Source organism: Canis lupus, chromosome 4 (genome assembly GCF_011100685.1).
Source record: "Canis lupus familiaris isolate Mischka breed German Shepherd chromosome 4, alternate assembly UU_Cfam_GSD_1.0, whole genome shotgun sequence".
NCBI classification, from domain to species: Eukaryota; Metazoa; Chordata; class Mammalia; order Carnivora; family Canidae; genus Canis; species Canis lupus.
In genome coordinates, this window is record NC_049225.1 from 29,480,962 (window position 1) to 29,498,848 (window position 17,887).

Below are 17,887 nucleotides of genomic sequence, written 5' to 3' on the forward strand. Positions count from 1 at the left end.
TTGTGGCCGCTGAGCCAGCTCTGAGCAGCAACCAGTTTGGCTCCTATCTATTTCAAGCAGCCAACACCTGCCCACCCACCCAGGGCAGAGAGCCTCCCCTCTGACCTGTGGGGGTACTGAGGCCAAGGCGTGAGGTCATCGAGTCCGGCCTTGCCCGGGGACTTGCCCCAAGATGCTCAGAGAGGACGAAGACGGCCCAGTACGCAGAAGAGCTATGCAGCAAAGCTGGTCTTGGAGATGCAGAGCCCACCGCATGCTAAAGGCTCACATGAGGTTTCAGGAGAAAACAAAACAAGGTCCTTACCCACCTAGATACGGGCATATGTGTCTGCACGTATGTTTCATAAACACAGGGACAGATGTGTGAGGACATGGCCCCAGCCGGTAGCGTGGCTTCCGCTGCGAGGTGAGAATACGCAGGGTGGCGGCCGTTGGTATTTGCTTTATAAGGGCTCTATGCTCCTCACTGGTCACAGTGAGGACGCATTTCTTTTGAAGTTAAATCAATTATTTAAATAAAGAAGCGTTAGGAAAAGAAAACTGTTTAACTTTGTTTAACCCAGCATTTCCCAAATTTATTTGATGATGAATTGTTGTGTGTAATGCCTAGAAACATCCACTGGAACTGCGGATGTGCACAGAATACACTTTGGAGAAGGATAAACGTCTCCAGTTTTTAATAAAGAAAACCACGGTCCCTTCAGACTCTGAGACCCAGAAGGAGGCAGGGGCTTGCTGAACCCAGATACCCCGCCGCTCTCGGGGCTGGACCGGAGCCCACACACCTCTGAACCCCAGTCCAGCCCCTGCCGCCGTGCCCCGTTCCCTCCTGGAGCTGGGGCGAGCTGCGGGCAGGGTGTTGACGTGACCGATATCGGGCACGAGTGACAGGGCCACAGGGCACAAGCCCTTCTGGAAAGGACGCTGAAACTCGGGCAGCGCTGGATATCTTGCAGTCAAGGACGCTCCGGCCTCTCCCAGTTCCATGGCCCGGCCCCCCGTTCACTCCCTGGCCAGGAGGCAGACACCTCATGCCGTGACCTCTCGGGTCACTCGAGCCTGAAATTCCAGGGTCCTCAGCTTGACCCCGCTCCCTGTGGGGACAGTCCTGCGGAGAACCGCCGCCACCTTGCAGGGGATGTAACTGAGACTCGGCAAGGATGACTGACCTTGTCAAGGTCAACCGAGGGCAAAAGAATGAGAGAACCCTGCCCCGTGGGCTGGGGAGCTGCCCGGGAGGCAGACCACCCGGGGGTCAAGTACTCGCTCAGCCTCTTGCCAGCTGTGGGATTCACCTCCCTGGGCCTCAGTTTACCTGCTGTGAAGCTGGAAATGCCACGACCCCAGAAAATGCAAACTGTTACGGGTATATTGTTCCATGAACTACCTCAGGGTTACACGAGAGAAAGGAGAGGTGGGCCGACCCCGAGGCACACTGGTGTGGGATCTGGAAACCTGGTGGCCCAGACGGGTCCCAATCCCATCTGCCACGTCCTGAGCCAACTCCAGGGGCCGCAGCCAGCTTGCTGAATGACTCCTGGGAGCCCCCCCCCCCCCCCGCCCCCTGCCCAGGATCTATCATCTGGATGGAATAAGGCCTCCAGAGGATGCTCTTCCCACCGTGGGCTGGAGATGTTTGCTCGCTGGCAGCCTGCAATCCTCTCCTGGGAGGTGGGTGTGGGGGATGCAGTAGGGAAGGGAGGCCAGGCGAGGATAGGAGTAAAGAGGGCACGAACCGGGTGCTTCCTGTATGCCAGGCGCTGTTCTAGGAGCCTCCCGCAGATGAACTCACCCCAGTCCTCGGAACAAGCTGATGAGGTCAGACCCTGTTAACCCTCTTTACAGACAAGAAAACTGGCATCTGCAAAGATTAAGTAATACGCCGTCGGTCACAAGGTTGGTGAAACAGGAATGAATCCCAGACCTCCCAGACTCTCACACTTTGAAGACGATGCTCTGCAGCCGAGGATTTCAGGGAACAGAGCGGAAATCCCAGTGCGGACCGCCCACATCTGCCTTCCCCGCCCCCCCCCCACCCCCCGGGGCCTGCTCAGTTTTAGGATCATCGTGCCCAGGGCAGGGAACACTGAGGGTCCCAGCTCCCCAACTTTGCCACGGAGGAGACACCTGCTGCCTGAAAGGACAACTGGGTCTGAACTGCTTTTGTGGCCTCTGGGCCGGGAAGGCGCCCCAGTCACCCCAGTCACCCAAGTCCAGCCGTCCCCCATTGCAGCCACTCACTCTGAGGCCGTTGGCTCCCAGACGCCGCGTGCAGAATGTTTGTCAGCTCTTGACACTAATATTATTTAAGGCCCAAAGTCTAATGTAAGGCTTCCTTTTAGCAAGATTGTCTCATTTAATAAAGCTCCCTGTCTCTGTTCCCCCAAGGTAATCACGTTGATGGTAACGCATTCCCCGCGCTGTGATTTGATCTGGGAATAGAATTATCACACAGCCTTGCTTTGTTGTCAGATTTCTATTTTTATTTTTTTTTTCCCCTGGAATAAATAAACAGAGAGCCAGCCAGGTGAAAGGCAGTGCTCCGCTCACCTGGGGCCTTCAGTGCTCACCTGGCCTCCTTACCGGGTCACTCCTCATCCCCTGGAGTCACTCACTCACTCCTTCATTGATTCGATCAACGAGCCTGTCCCAGGTGTCAGTACCCCAGGCAGTCTCCAGGCTCTGAGCTGGGAGTGGGGGCGCACAGAAAGCCCCGGCCTCGAGGAAGTGACAGCTTAGTGCGGTGGCCGGCACACCCCGGCTCCCTAGGCATGCCCCCTACCCCGAGAGGGCACCAGTGTGGCCCTCAGGAAACAGGGATGCTCACGCCCGTGGAGGCGATGCTGAGAGAGAAGCCTGGGTCTCCCTGCCTGCCTGCGTGGTGACTGTGGTCTCAGGCAGGTCACCCGATCCTCTTGAGCGCGGTCTTCCTGGGTGGGAAGATCAGAAGGACACAGGAGCTTAGACTCAGACAGAGCCCAGTTCAAATCCCAGCTCTGTCTCTTCCTCACTGCGGCCGGTTGCCCGCCTGCTTCACCGAGATGCTGCGGGCCCAGCCAGGCTGCGCGGTCCTGAGACAGAGGGCCTCCTGAAATTCTGTGCACCTTGAGAGGACAAAAATTAAGTGAGATGATGTTAGCCAAGTGTCTGGCTTGTGGCGAACGTTTTCATGCGGTCACTGTCATCACTGCCATCATCACCATCATCATCAATACTACTCGAGGGAGAAAGGAAGGCTGCTTTAAAACGAGGGGCTTAGACTGGTGGGTGTGACCCAGGACAAGTCCCTTCAGCCCTCCCACCTAGGTGTCTAGTTGTGAAGCAGAATTGTTCCCAAACTCGATGGCCCAGTGCAGATGAGCAGGTGCGGGGGGTGGAGGGTGGGGATCACCCATCCCTCCATGCCATGTACTGCAGAGCTAGGTGGTCACGGAAGGCCGAGCCCTGGTGGGCCCCAGGCAGTGCCCCAGCCTGGGGATGCCACGAATAAGATCACATCAAGCTAGGAGTTGAACCAGTAGGCAAAGAGGGGGTTTGGGGTAAGGGGATCTGGGGTTCAGCTGGCCCTGCTGCAAGGATGAGCTCCTACCCATCATAGGACACGAACCGGGAGTTGTGGGCTCAAATCCTGCCTCTGCTGGACACTCACTGTAGGAGGCACTCTGAGCCTCGGGTTCCTTTAATGATGTACGCTGTGTGACGTGTGATGCTGTGAATGCATGATGTGTGTCAGTGTTCACTGGCAGGAAGTGGTCACTCGAGATGGGGACTGAAGAGACTTTGATAAAGGCACTTTTAAGTGTATGGGCTAAATAAATGTATGGGCAGGGTCAAAGGCAATCAGAAGGGCTGGGGCAAGCAACAGTGAGCGCTGCCCCCCCTCAGGGGTTAACACAAAAAGGGAAGAAACCCCCAGGGGATGAGAGCCCCACGGAGATGACAGGCCACGGGAGCGGTGGGGCGGGTGGAGGACCACGGGCCAGCAGGGAGGAAGCCTCGGAACACTTGCTGCCTGAACGGTGAGCGAGAAAGGGAATGAATGACTGAATGAGTCTCCTCTCCCGCCGAGTCCTCCTCTCCGATCGCGTTTCCTGAAGGAGCACTTCAGTATCTCCCACCCCACACGCTTCTGTCCGGGGACGACTTCCACGCCCCTCGCGTCTGGGAGCGGTCGTGATCACAGCAGACGGGACCCCGCGCGGCATCTGTTAGGTCGTAAGAAGCGGTGCGACCCCACCTTGCCGTCTCTGGGGTGCTCACTCTTTGAAGCCAGCCACTGTGCCATGAGGAAGCCCACGCAACCGCCCGGAGAGGCCACATCCAGGTGTTCCGGGGACCGCCGCACCTCAGGTCCCAGCCCAGGGGCAGCAGCAGTTGCACACAGGTGACACACGCGTCCATCCGCCTGACCTCCCAGGCCTGCAGCCTGAGGCCCCGACGCTGTGGAGCAGAGCCAAGCTGCCCCTGCTGTGCACTTTCTGAATTCCTGACCCACAGAATCAATAAGCACAAGAAAATGGTAGGGGTTTTAGGCCGCGATGTTCGGGGCAGTTAGTAATGCAGATGGTTTGCTTTGCTCCATAGGGCTTCCTCCCAGAGCGAGGTGAAGGAGGGTAGAGACGAAATATGAGGAGGAAACAGTGAAAATCTAGCAGCTGGGCTGGAAGACAAAAGGGTGTGTATGGGTTTTAGGACCCAAGGCCCGCTGGGGACTCCAGCCAGCCCAGCAAAATCTGGAATCCCATCCTCGCATAGAACGTAGAACGCAGTCCCTGGAAGTGCGCTATAGCCCCAGCCTCCGAAGCCGCTTTGGGCACCTCCCACCTGCCTTGCCCCTGTCCCACCTTGACCCAGCAGGCCCTCTGGGTTAGTCTCACCCCCGACTTGTGAGCCGAGCCGGTCCCCACCGCACCACAGGGCACTCGGACACAGACTCCCCAGCCAGAGGCAGCTCTGCACACTGCGGCCTGGCGGGGAAAGAGGGGGTGGCCAGGGGGCCCGACGGGACGGCCTTCTCTCTCTGCCCTACGCAGGCGGGCTTGCGCACACCCCTGCCCTCCTCTTACCCGGATCGCCTCCCCGCCGCACGTCTGAACCTGCCGCCGTCACTGGTGCCTTCGCGGTGACCCGGTGCTTCCTGCACAGGGGTCTGTTTGCATCCCCCTGAAATTCGGGGGTTGAAGCCCTTATCCCCCGTGGGATAGAATTTGGAGGTAGGGCCTTGGAAAGGCTGTTAGGTCACGAGGGTGGAGCCTCCATGGTGGGATGGGCGCCCTAATGGAAGAGACACCGAGACACGAGCCCTCTCACCCTGTGAGGACACACGGCACGAGGCAACTGCAATGCAGACATCAGATCAGCGGCAGCCTCATCTCAGACGTGCCGCCTCCGGGCTGTGAGACACAAATGTTGGTTCCTTCAACCCCCGGGTCTGTGGGTTTGTTAGAGCTGCCCAGGCCAACTGAGACCCCGCCACCTCCACCATCCTCCCCCTTCCCCGGACCCCGTCCCAAAACACACGTGGTTGCGATTTTCCTAGAAATGCCCACAGGAGACCTTGAGGGCAGCATCTGAGTAAGAGAGCTGGCGGGTACAAGGTTTATCTCCCCACGGCTCTAGAAGGGTCTGCCCCAAATCCCACATGTGGCTTCTGTTGGGTCCAGCTCACAGCCGTGGGCTAGAAAGTCCTCAGCAATGCCACGAGGCCTCCCTGGCTTCCCCGGGCACCCTCGGGCACCCATGGGCACCCATAGCATCCGATGCATCCCCCCCTACCATCTCCCAGCATGAAGCCCGGGAGCTCACAGCTTCCAGAACCGCGACTGCCGCGGGAGCGGGGCCCACACCTCCCCGTCATTCCTGACACACTTAGTATTCAGTCGCCGTTAATAAAAGCGACGCGTTTCCTACCGGATCCTCATGACAACACTCCGAGGAAGGGGCCGGCCTTATTTCCCTTTAGGAAGCAGCTCAGGGAACGGGGGTGACTGGCCCAAGGTCACGGGGACGGCGAGGACCAGAGCCGGACTCAGAGCCAGGTCTGGGGGACTCCCCGGCCGGTGCTCTCCGCCCTCCGACATGACCTACCGCCTCCCGACTCCCCACGAAGCGCGGGGCCGAGCACAGGGCAGGCACTCGATAAATATTTGTGCGACTGAACACAACCTTAACAAATTCTTGTTGCGTGAATAAACTTCTGATACCCGAATAGGAACCAAACCACCTCAGTGATTTCCAATTCAAACACCACCGTCCGCTCCATGCATTCTGATGCACTTATGTCTTTTGTTTTTTTGGAGGGGTTTTGTTTCCTTGCAGCGTCGGCGGCCAGGAGGTACACAGAGCGCCCTGGGGAATCGCTTCGGCATTTCAGACGGGCGCTGGGGAAGCATTCTAGAACAAGCAGGTTCTCACAGCAGCAACGCCGCTGAGAGGGAGGCGGGCAAGGACCCAGGGTCCCGTGGACCAGGGGACAAGCCTCAGGCCCCCAGGGCCAAGGGACGTGTGCGAGGTCACGCAGAGAGGGAGGGCCCACCCAGCCGGGGGATGCGGAGGACGGGGCTGCGTCCGAGCTCTGAACTCCGTGGGCTCCTGGGAAGGACAGAGGGCGTGGCTCTAGGAAACCGGGTGGCAGCCTCCCTTGATCAAAGGGCCAGGCCCCGGATGCTGGCAGAGATCGAAAAGACACGTAGGCCTTGCCATCCCTGCTCCCCTCCTGCTGCCTCCCCTTCCCGGGTCTGCACCGGCAGGCAGACCATGAGAGCGTGGGCTGGACCCTCCCGGAGCCACACAGCTTCGCAGAGGGAGGGGGGGACATCGGTGGCCCAGACAGATGATGCCTGTGGCTGGGCCTGGGGTTCTCTGAGACCCCCTCACCCCAGTCTCCATCGGGAACTCAGGCACCTGTCTCTGGGACAGGAGGAGGTGCAGCAGAGAGGACCCAGCCCCAGGAAGCCCTCTGATCCTTTGAATTCCTGCACCACCTTGGATGAATCTCACCTTCCTGAACCTCGAGTCGCCATTCATCAAGCCGGGTTCCTTCGCCCTGCTCTTTCTCCCTCTAGGAGCACATGTCCACCTCCAGAGATAAAATGATCATACTGAATATTACACTTGCTTTATGATTAGCTCCCCAGCCCCTGGTCCCAACTCAAGCTGTCCAGGGCCTGTGCTTAGGACCTGCAGGTCAGTTGCCCCCTGCCTGGGCCAGCAGAAGGCCAGCCTGGTGACCAAGTGTAGTTGCCCCTGGCAACTGGAATCAGACTGCATCCGAGGGACAAGGTCAAGTCTTAGCTAAGAAGGGAAGCAAGCCAGTTTCTCAGGAGCAGCATTAAGCATCAACACAGAAGGGAGATAAGGCAGGGGGTCAGGAACCACAGATAGGAGGCTGGTCAGGAAACTGGCAGCAGGGCAGTGAAGCCAACAGATCAGAGGCAGGACTGTGAATGAGATCCAAGGAATGGCCACTCAGTACACGGCTTGGCAGGCCACAGCCCACGGAACATGGACCAGGCTGCCAAGGGTCTGGGTGGCCAGAGGCTACAGGGAGACAGGCCTGCGTGGCCATGAGAAGGCCGAGCACCACGCTCTTCAGCTTGTCTGCCCGGGAATGTTGTGCCCAGAAGGTCTATGTACATGCATTTAGTTGTAGCTCAACTTGTTCTTAGAAAATGATTCAAAACATACACAAATCCCTAAGGAATTTATAAGGATACTTGAAATATCACAGTAAAACAAAAAGTGGAAATTGATAGGAAAGTAAGAAGCAAAACAGAGGAAAGGACATTAAAATAAGCCAGAAAACTGGCCAATTCAAATATTAAGATGACAAAGTCTTAAAAGTTATTTCGAAGGATTAAAATTTTAGCTCTGAGCTTCCTGGTAGCAAATGCAAAAGGGGAAATCGAGTCAGTTACACAATGTCCATGAAATAAAAAAATAGATATATAAAGCCAGATGTCTAGAAAAATCAGAGCTGCCTCTGGTTGTAAACCAGGAATCTTTCCTGGCAGTCTTTGTTATAAAATTCTCAGCATTGACACAAAGACAAATCTCATGGAGAGGCGTTCTGGGGAATGAAATCATAAGAACAGACAATTCAATAAGAGCAATCCTACAGGGATCAAAATAATACTGTGCCCTGGAAATCATCCTCTCCTGGCCTGGCTTAAGGCGCAGGCAGATGAGGCTGGGGTATTTTAACCAAGTAGCATTGTTTGGGTTTTTTAAAAAGATTTTATTTACTCATGAGAAACACACAGAGAGAGGCAGAGACACAGGCAGAGGGAGAAGCAGACTCCCTGCGGGGACCCTGATGCGGAACTTGATTCCAGGACCCCAGGATCACACCCTGAACCAAAGGCAGACACTCAAACACTGAGCCTGCTGGTGCCCCTAAGCAAGTAGCATTGTGGCTATTTATTTATTTATCTAAAATTTATTTCTTCAACCTCCATTTAGCAAGCACCTAATTAGTGCCAGGGTTGTATGAGGCATTGGAGAAGAGTGGTGGGTGGGACACACCCAAACCCCGGCCTCCTGGGGTGTAAGGTCTTGGAGGGGAAGCTGTCATGAAACAGGTAGTAAGAGGCCACTACATAAGAAGGGTCTGACAGGGAGCCCAGGCATGATGGGAAGACCAAGGGAATGCCTGATGCCACAAACCAGGGAAGACTGCCTGGAGGAAGTGAGGCCTGACGTGGGCAGGTTGGCCAGGAAAAGACCTGGCAGGAGAAGCAGCAGGGGCTGGGTCACCAGAAGTCAGCATGCCTAACAGCCTTCACGACCTGAGCCACCCCTGGAAATGGCCTGGGAAGGGGCCTCAGAGTCCAGGCCCAGTTGGGGTGGGTTCATCACTCAGCCACACTGTCAGGACCGACTTTGGGCAAAACCGCGCGTGTATGCCAACCTGGCGGCCAATGCCCCAGCGCCGTCTCCTAGGTAGTGCTCCAATCCCCCTTCTCACGGCTTGGCCCTGCTGCCCCCTTCCTTGAGGGGCTCACGGCCAGGGTGGACTCAGCTGTGTGCGGAGCAGGAGGCAGGGCTGTAGCCCAGCCACCTCCGGCGATGACACCCAACTGGGCCATTTTAGAGCTAAAAGGCCCCTCTGACAGCCCCCAGCCCAATGACCTCATCCTACAAGGGGGGAAACTGGGGTCCAGTGAGGGGAAGGGACTTATCCAAAGTCATACAGGCTGCGACTCCAGAAGTCCAGAGGCAGGAAAGAGCGGAGGTAGGGAGGAAACTATGTAAGCTGGCCGGGAGCACTAGGGAGGGAGAGCAGAGGAAAATTCTAGAAGAGGCTCAACCAGAGTAGGAGAAAGAGCTCGGTCTCAGGCCATGCGACTTGGAGCTGTGGCTCTCTCATGGGCTCAGTAATGTGGACCCGCCCCGTGGGGCTATGGGACGGGGGCTGGAGCACCTGTAAACTCTAGAATCCTGTGTGTGTGAGCATGGCACAGGGGGCCAGGAAGAGGGGGGGTCCCCAGATCACGGTAATGGACCTAGGAGTGCGAGGCACAGCTCCGACAGTAACCCTCCAGCACAGGTATTTATCAACCCTGTCTTCCAGACTGAAAACACCGAGTTAGGTAACTTGCCCAAGACCTCAGAGCTAGGAAGAGGTGGGGCGGGGATCATGCACAAGAGGCCCTGAGGCAGACACGGTGTTGAGGAGCTCATCTCTGGGAAGGGAGTGGGCAGAGGAAGCTGAGCAGATAGCACTCCCGAGAGAGGCAGGGCTCCCGGTCTCGTACCTTCCCTTGGAGCCATGCTTTGCACTGGGAGTGGGAGCCCAGCCAGCTGCCCGGGGGTCAAGGGGTAAAAGACGCTCAGTGGGGGACCCCTGAGATGACCGCATGGCGTGTCCGGGCTGGCGCAGCTGGGCCGGCTGTCTACTGCAGATCACCTGACGACTTAGCCGCACAAACTCTGTCCCCAGTTTCTGTGGCCCGGGGGTTCGGACAGAGCGTAGCAGGGATGACTTGTCCCTGCTCCACAGCATCTGGGGCCTCTGCTGGGAAACCTCCAATGGCTGGCCGGTCAGATGGCTGGGCTCAGGGGGCACTGGTGCCCAGACGTGGCATCTCCGTGTGGCTTGGGCTTCCTCACAACATGGCAGCCTCAGCTAGTGGTTCTCCTCAGCTCTCACATGTGGCTCGGGGCTCCAAGAGAGAGTGCTCCAGGCACCAAAATGGAAGTCACATGGTCTTTACTGACTTAGCATCACTTCTGACCTTCTCCGTGGGGTGAAGTGGTCACAAACCTGCCCAGATTAAAGAAGTGGGGACATAGACCCCATTTCTCAATAAGGAAGAGTGTGAAAGAATTTGTGGCCGTGTCTTTGAAACCACCACATTCGTCATGGTGGCCCAGCAGCCTGGTAGGGGAGCCCAGCAAGGACGCATCCCGCCATGACAGATCCGCAGAGGCCGAAGGAAGTCAGGGTCAGTCCGGCAGACCCAGGACTCAGCCAGGGCCACACAAGCCTCCTCTACCTGCCCCACCGGCCCCTTGCACCCTGCCTCTGACTCAGCCTGTCCCTGGAATGATCACATGGTTACACCAGGCGCTCACAAAGGCAGGACTTCGAGCTTACCTCTGCTTTGGCAGGATGACCTTGAGTGAGTCATGCGACATTTCAGGGCCTCTGGGCTCCTCTCCTGCACAACAGCGGATGCTTCCTCCTTTCCAGGGTTCTGAGGAGGAATGGAAGAAAGAACATATGGGAAACGCAGACATCCAGTAGGCTCCTAGCGAATGCTGGTTTCCTTCCAGGGAGAATGGGGTAGGGCGGGGGTGCCACATGCACGGAGAGGATCTAAGGGCCTGACTCACTGGGTTCTCTCCCGGGGACTTAACCAAAGCAGCATGTCTGCACTTGAAGCTGCAGCAGGCACCTCTTGGGCCTGTGGCTCCTGGCTCTAATTACAGCTTTCTGGACATGTTTCCTGTTTGGGAGCTGGCAAGGTACCCTCAGAGGAGCCACAGATAATGAGCAGCTGGCTGCAGAGCCTCCATCCGCGAGGGCACTGACCCTGGAGCAGGCCTGAGCAGGCCCACCTAGGAAGGAAGAAGGCCCTCAAAGTCACCTGGTCTCAGTACTGCCTTGCACACACACACACACACACACACACACACACAGGACCACCACCATGGCCACAGGATTTCCCGGTCTCCACTCATACAGCCCCGGTGACAGGAGCCTCACTACCCTGCTAACCTCCTAACAGTACAGGTGCTTAGAAGCAGGTCCTTCAGCTGCCAGCTACCCATCCTCAGGTCCACCAAGGAGAAAAGTGCCATGGAATGGAAGAAAGGACACAGCCTCTGGGGGCCGGAGGAACTGGGTTAAAATTCTGATCCTACCATTTTCAGGTTCTGTGAGCTTGCTCAAGTCCCTCTACCTCTTTGAGCTTCAATTTCTCATCTGTGAAATGAGAATACTCCTACCCAGTGGAGGGAGGCTGGGCGTGGCAGGTGGAGTGAACTGCCACAGCACGGATGAAAACACACGACACACCGTAGAGGCCAAATAAATGTTGCTGTCTCCCTCTTCCCTCTTGGACACTTTGCATTAGGCCAGAGACACTCTCAGACTGAAGCAAGTGACCGTCCTGCAGAACCAGTCGTACGCCGGCCGAGAGAACCAAGGGGCTAGAAGGCCATCTCCTCGGCTACAAGACCTCATGGTCAGCTAGAGAGGGCTGGGGGTGGGCAGCAAGCTTTCTCATTTCTGCTAGTGCAACTGGACATCGACTGAGAAAAGAATGGGATGATGGAAGGATGGATGGATGGATGGATGGATGGATGGATGGACAACTGAACAGACAGTTTAAACAAGTATCTAAGCAAAAACACTAATTTGAAGAGCTGTTTGCCCCAGGAACCTCAATGCACCCCCATGTTCATTGCAGCATCATTCACAGTAGCTGAGATACGGAGATGACCTCGGTGTCCGTCAGTGGATGGATGGATAAAGGAGGTGTGGTAGATAAATAATGTACATAATATATAAGGGAATAGGCATATAATATATAATATATGATGGTATATTACTCGGCTATAAGAAAGAATGAGATCTTGCCCATTTGCAACAACATGCATGGACCTGGAGGGTGTTATGCTAAAGGAAATAAATCAGACAAAGGCAAATGCCACACGATCTCACTTCTATATGGCACCTAAAAAACAAAACCAACAATCAAACCAAAACCAAGCTCAGAGATACAGAGAACAGACCGATGATTGCCCATGTGGTGGGGAAGAGAGCAAAAAAGGGGGAAGGGGATCAAAAGGCACAAACTCCCGGCTGTAAAGGAAGTCAGCCCTAGGGATGTAACGGACAGCATGGTGACTACAGTTAATAATGCTGTCTTGGTGTGTGAAAGTTGCTTAAGAGAGTAGATCTTAAAAGTTGTCATCACACACAAAAAAAGAAAAAAAAAGACAAAAAAAATCTGTGATTGTGGACGGTGACAGATGGTACCTAAGCTTACCGTGGCGGTCATTTCGTAATATATACAAATATTGAATCATTATGTCTTAGACCTGAAAGTAATAGAATGCTGTTGTCAATTATACCTCAATAAAAGGACCCATAAATAAATTGGTTACTAAGTCTAGCCGGGAGACGCCCGCCCCCTTCTAATGCTAGCTCTACTGGATGTCCCATTTTTGTTGAGAAACTGTGTAAGCAGTGATTTCTAAAATTTATAAGCCTCGGGGGAAGCCTTGTAAAATGCAGAGTCCTAGGAGCCACCAACAGAGATTGCCACTGCAGGTGCGTGGCGGGGCCCGGAGTCTGCGTTGCTAACCGGCTCCGGATTGCTGTTGCTGCTGCTGCTCCACAGGCCACACTTTGAGAAGCTCTGGAGTAAAGCAGAACGGCTGACCAACAACACCCATCAGAAAACAGGCCCGTGGGCCAGATGGGGTCACCTGGCCTGGGGCGCTTCAGCAGGCAGGGGAAGGAAAGCCCCCGCCCCGGCCCTGGGATGCCCAGGGAGACAGGACCACCCCCCATCTCCCACCTCTTCCAGTCTCCCCCCCAAACCCCTCCCCTCACACACACACACCCTGCTCGGAGCGGTCAGTCTGGGCTCTCTTACAAGCTGCAATGGCTTCCTTAGGTCCAGAAGATCACACCGCCCTGTAGAGCGTCAGCCTGCACAGAAATCCCAATAAATAGGTGAGGTGTGCAGGGGCCACACAGGCTAGCCACCCACGACAGGCCTTCCAGCAGGAAGGAGGAGCCCCATCAAGAAGGGACTCCGGCCTCCCGGCTTCCCAGACATACACACATGCACACGCATGCACGTATACGCCTCAGACATCCCCTCCCTGGGGGCCCCGTGGCTGCTGGCCGCAGAGCCAGGGTTCAGGACTCAGCTCCAGCACTAACTGGCTGCATGGCCTTAACCAAGTCACTTTCCCTCTCTGGGTCTGAGTTTCTCTGCCTGAGGTGATTGGACATGGCCTGGTCTCGGGAGAGAACTGGTCGTACCTGAGCCACCAATGTGTTCACTTATTAATTCTTTGGTTCAACAGATATCTGTTGAGCAATTCCTGTAAACCGGATCTGAGCCACGGCACCGAACAAAAGAGCAATGAAGCTCGTGCCTCGTGGAGCTGGCCCGATCTTTGTACCAGATGTTTTATCCCTCATTGTGCCTTCACCCCAGACGGCACAACGAGCTGGCCCTGCTGATCCCCGCCTTACAGACGGGGAAACTAAGTCACTGAGGAGGTGGCCGAGCTGCGGTGCAGACAGTCAGGGGGTCCGTAAGCCATCACACAGCCCCGAGACCTCTGCCCCTGCAGCCTCTAGCTTTCTGCTGGGGTGGGGGCCGTCCCCTCCCCAGGACCCCTCACCAGCATCCTCTGAGGTCTGCTATCCCAGAGGGAAGTAGAAAAAAAACCAAAGGCCATGGGAGAAGCTGTTCCCATGCAGCCCCAGAGTTTTGGGCACTTCAGGCTGGGCCAAAGCTTCTACAGCTGCCCCCGGGATGGCGATTCCAGGCCAGGCTACCCTCTCCGGGGGTAGGTACCCTGAATCTCATGGTGCTCTAGGAGCACTGGCAGGTCCTTCTCGGGGCCCCATCCCCACCCACCCCTCTTGCCACTCACCCCAAAGGCCCATGCATGACCCAAGAGGCAGAGCAAGCTCACACTGCAGGTACAGACACAACACGGCACCAGAAAAATGACACGAGCTCTGCTTCTGTGCCCTTCCCCACAGTTTTGCAATCCAGACACTAGAAGGAGGCTATTTCAACTTTTAACACACAGGAAGCTTAGCGTCGCTATGGAAAATAAACTGTATTCGGAGTTACTATGCAGGGTGGGAGACAGCACCGTGATCTTTAGAGTGCTTGGGGCCCTAAAGGTCTCAGCCGGCTTTGGCCCCGTGCCTCGCCCTCCCTCTTTGAAGATGTGCCCGGTCTTTTCCCACGGCCTGGAAGACTCTCCGTCTCCCCTCCGCCTCTCTAAATACGCCCATCTGTCATGGCTCCGTTCACCTCCTGTGTCCTCAGGAAGCTACTAGAAGCCCCACTGGCTCTCCCAGGTCCCACGGATCCAGCTCCATCTGCAAGAATCACCGCACTCTTAGATCCCGTGTCCTGCCCTCGGCCGGCTGCCGGGATCCTCCGGCATCTGTCAGGTTGAGGAGGAGCCAGCCGAGAGGAGTCCCCGCAAGGGCCACATCAGGGACAGTCTAGGACACCGGTTCTTCCAGAGGCCCTGCAAAGTGAGAAGGCATTGTTTGCCTTGTGTACTCTCTTTCTTTCGTAAACAAATGCACAGAGAGGTTTTCCAGAGGTATCGACAAATTAAATCCAAAAGCAGACATGAGAACCCAGCTGTCTTCTCTGAGGTGAGTCATTAAAGCGATCTGCAAAACGTAAAGTGATGTTCCTTTCGTTTTAGAAAATAGCTATTTTTCATGAAAATGTATGATGCTAATATGCAGTGGTTTGGTCTTGTTCTCCGAGAATAAGTATTTTACGATTTCTCAGCTTTAATTTCTAATACGGTAAATATCCGTAGCTACAACCACATAAACAGAAGCTCTTTCAAGTCTCTGATAATTTTAATAGTGCAACAGGGCCTCGAGGCCGAGTTTGAGGACTCCAGGTTGAAGAGAGAGTGCCCCTGGTCTGCAGCTGAACAGACGAGGGGCGGTGGGGGGGGGGGGGGTCTGACCATCAGGCCGCAGGAACAAAGGCAGATGGGGGCCGGGGGCCAGGGCAGGGGGCCTGGCAGGGGCCGAGAGAGGCCCCAGGCTGCAGACCTTGGGTCGGAAAGCAGGAAGCAAAAAGGGGCAGAGGAGAGCCAGAAAGGAGATCCGGAGAGAATCCCAGAGGACGTAATGGTATAGCAGCTGCATCCATGAGGACCAGGGCTGGGGTGCAGGGCGGATATGGAGAGAAGAAGAAGGGAACCCCAGAGTTGCCCTGGAAGGGAAAGAAAGAAGCAGAGAGATAAGGAAGGAGGCCCACCGGGGGCGATGCCGAACTGCAGCTATTGTGGATGCTGGCGACGGGCACCAGGAGGGCTCTCACCGCCCCCCCACACACACACACACACATGCCACAGGCCTGCCCGGCCCGCAGCCCAGGGGAGGGGCCTCCCCCAGGTCCCCTCCTTTCCACTCAGCCCCCCCTTACTCTGGGTCAGCTGAGTACCTCCGGTCTTTGCCATCCTCCAAGCCCTGACCGACACGGCCGTGAGCCCTGTTCCGGCTCCAGGACCCTGGGCAGGCACAGAGCGTCCATCCCTGGGTTGTCAACAGGGGATGATGAGTCCAGCTCAGGGAGCAGGGGAGGGCTCGCGGGGAATGACGTCAGAACATGTGCAGAGGGCCTGGCACGTGCCGATCGCTCAACAGGTGCAGCTAATATTAGTCTGGGAGCTCCGGCCTCGACGGCGACCGTTATTATTAGTGGTGGTATTAATATCCCAGCAGGAAATGGTCTTCAAGGTCACAGAGCTCCCGATGTGACTGAGAGACAAACAAGAAGGCCCGGAGCCGCCAGAGGCAGAGCCGGAGTCAGAACCCACTTCGGGGTCCTGGTGAGACCGTAAGTTCCTGGGGGGCCGGAGACGTGCGCCGTCCACGCTCACAGCGCCACCCCTTCCCTCTCTCCACACTTACTTTTTTGGACACGTCTCACGGGCCAGGCACTCTGCCAGCTGCTGTCTGCCCGCAACACGGCTTGGCCCCAAATTGGTTCAATCGATGTTTGTGGATCGATCCTTGTCCTCTCCCATCTGGCTGGCCACGGAGAATCTAGGCCAGGCGTGGGCTTTGGAAGGGGCCCCATGAGCCACCCCTCTGGTCGCCAGTAACAAAAACACAGCTGCTAACTTTGAGTAGCTGGTACCTGCCACCTGCCCCAGGTCCCTGCATCCTCGTCCCTGAGCCGGGGAGAAACAAGACCCAGAGAGGCTTAGCGCCCGTCTCAGGACACACAGCCACACCTGAGAGAGCCGGCGACGGGAAGTCAGGCCTCTCCGTGCCGAGCATGGGTGAGGACGGCCACGGAGGGCGCAGGCAGGTGGACGCGGGCCTGGATATGCCTGAGAGTGGGGAGCAGAGAGCAGGGTCTTGAGGGTCTTTGGGGGCAGAGGGGAAGGCCTGGGAGGGGAATCTGTGCCGGTGTGGCATTCCAGAAACGGAGCCCCTAAAACAGTCGCTTCTCCCACCCTCTGGTCCGGGGAGCAACTCCCTCCGCCCGATCTCCTGCTCAAGTGGTAGGGTGTCCGTGCACCCGAGCGGCGCGGCTGGCCGGTGCACCCAGGCTGGCCCGGGCGGGACTCGGGGGCGCCGCGGAGCTGACGGGGATGGAGCAGCCCTGCACCCACAGGGGAGCAATGACTTGCTTCACCCTGGTCTCCTGATTGGCTTTGGGTGTCGCAGGGGGAGCAGAAAGGAGAGCCTGGACCAGGGAACGAGCCTCCAGGTGCGGCTTCGGCGAGACCCGGGGCAGGGGGTTCCGGGCCCCGTCCTGAAGCAGCGGCTCTGCTGGCAGCTGGGGCAGGGACCCCGGCCACCCTGCCACAGGGCTGCGGCCACAAGGCTGGTCCTTGGCCCCCACTCGAGTCTGCCGCTGATCTGGGCTGGCTTGGCAGGGAGCAGGGCGTGGGGGCAGACGTTCCTCTCCAGGCTACAGGGAGGAGCCACGCCACTGGGGCCCGGGCTGCTGTGCTCACGGGAAGGACACAGGGCCATCGGCAGCCGGGACCGCTCCTCTTGCACCGATCCCTGAACAGGCCATGCGGGGAAGAAAGGGCAGCTGTGCTCAAAATGCCCCTGGGGGTGGTGGGGGCGGCAAGGTGCAAGGAGCTGCCCTGGTCAGCACCCAGGAGGCTTGAGGCCTGGTGCAGCGCTGCCTCCAGCTCCCTGGTGTCCTTTTTTTTTTTTTTAAGAATTTATTCATTTATTCATGAGAGACACAGAGAGAGAGAGGCAGAGACACAGGCAGAGGGGGAAAAACAGGCTCCTTGCGGGGAGCCCGATGTGGGAATCGATCCAGGTCCCCAGGATCACGCCCTGGGCCAAAGGCAGGCACCAAACCACTGAGCCACCTGGGGATCCCTTCCCTGGGTGTCCTCGGCCAAGTCGGTGACCCACTGCCTCTGAAGCCCCCGAGGCGGCTCTGTCGTCAGGTGACATGTGCACCCCCCCCCCCTTGGCACCTGCACACACACTTGCACACACTCAGGCAGCACTTGTGCCCAGCGTGGGCTCCATAAAGCGCCCCCGGCCTGCTGCGGAGGGGACAGCGAGGCAGGCCAGGCAGCAGGCCCACAGCAGGGCCCCAAACAAAGGCGGTGGATGGGGGGGGGGAGCGTTGGCAGCGGGAGGAATGGGGGAGGGTGGCTC

The 17,887-nt window shown here is 57.0% G+C and overlaps 1 long non-coding RNA gene across 2 annotated transcripts; it reads right to left on the minus strand.

Annotated features, from left to right (window-relative positions):
* Window positions 1-2,474: 2,474 nt before the first annotated feature.
* LOC111095511 lies at window positions 2,475-17,492 on the minus strand. Of its 2 annotated transcripts, XR_005358029.1 has the most exons (6): window positions 15,687-17,492; window positions 14,520-15,455; window positions 13,077-13,165; window positions 10,837-11,061; window positions 10,598-10,697; window positions 2,475-3,104 (listed from the first exon to the last, which is right to left on the minus strand). It is a non-coding gene; the product is annotated as an uncharacterized LOC111095511 (long non-coding RNA). The 2 variants fall into 2 exon arrangements; XR_005358028.1 differs by lacking the exon at window positions 10,837-11,061.
* Between the last annotated feature and the right edge of the window lie 395 nt (window positions 17,493-17,887).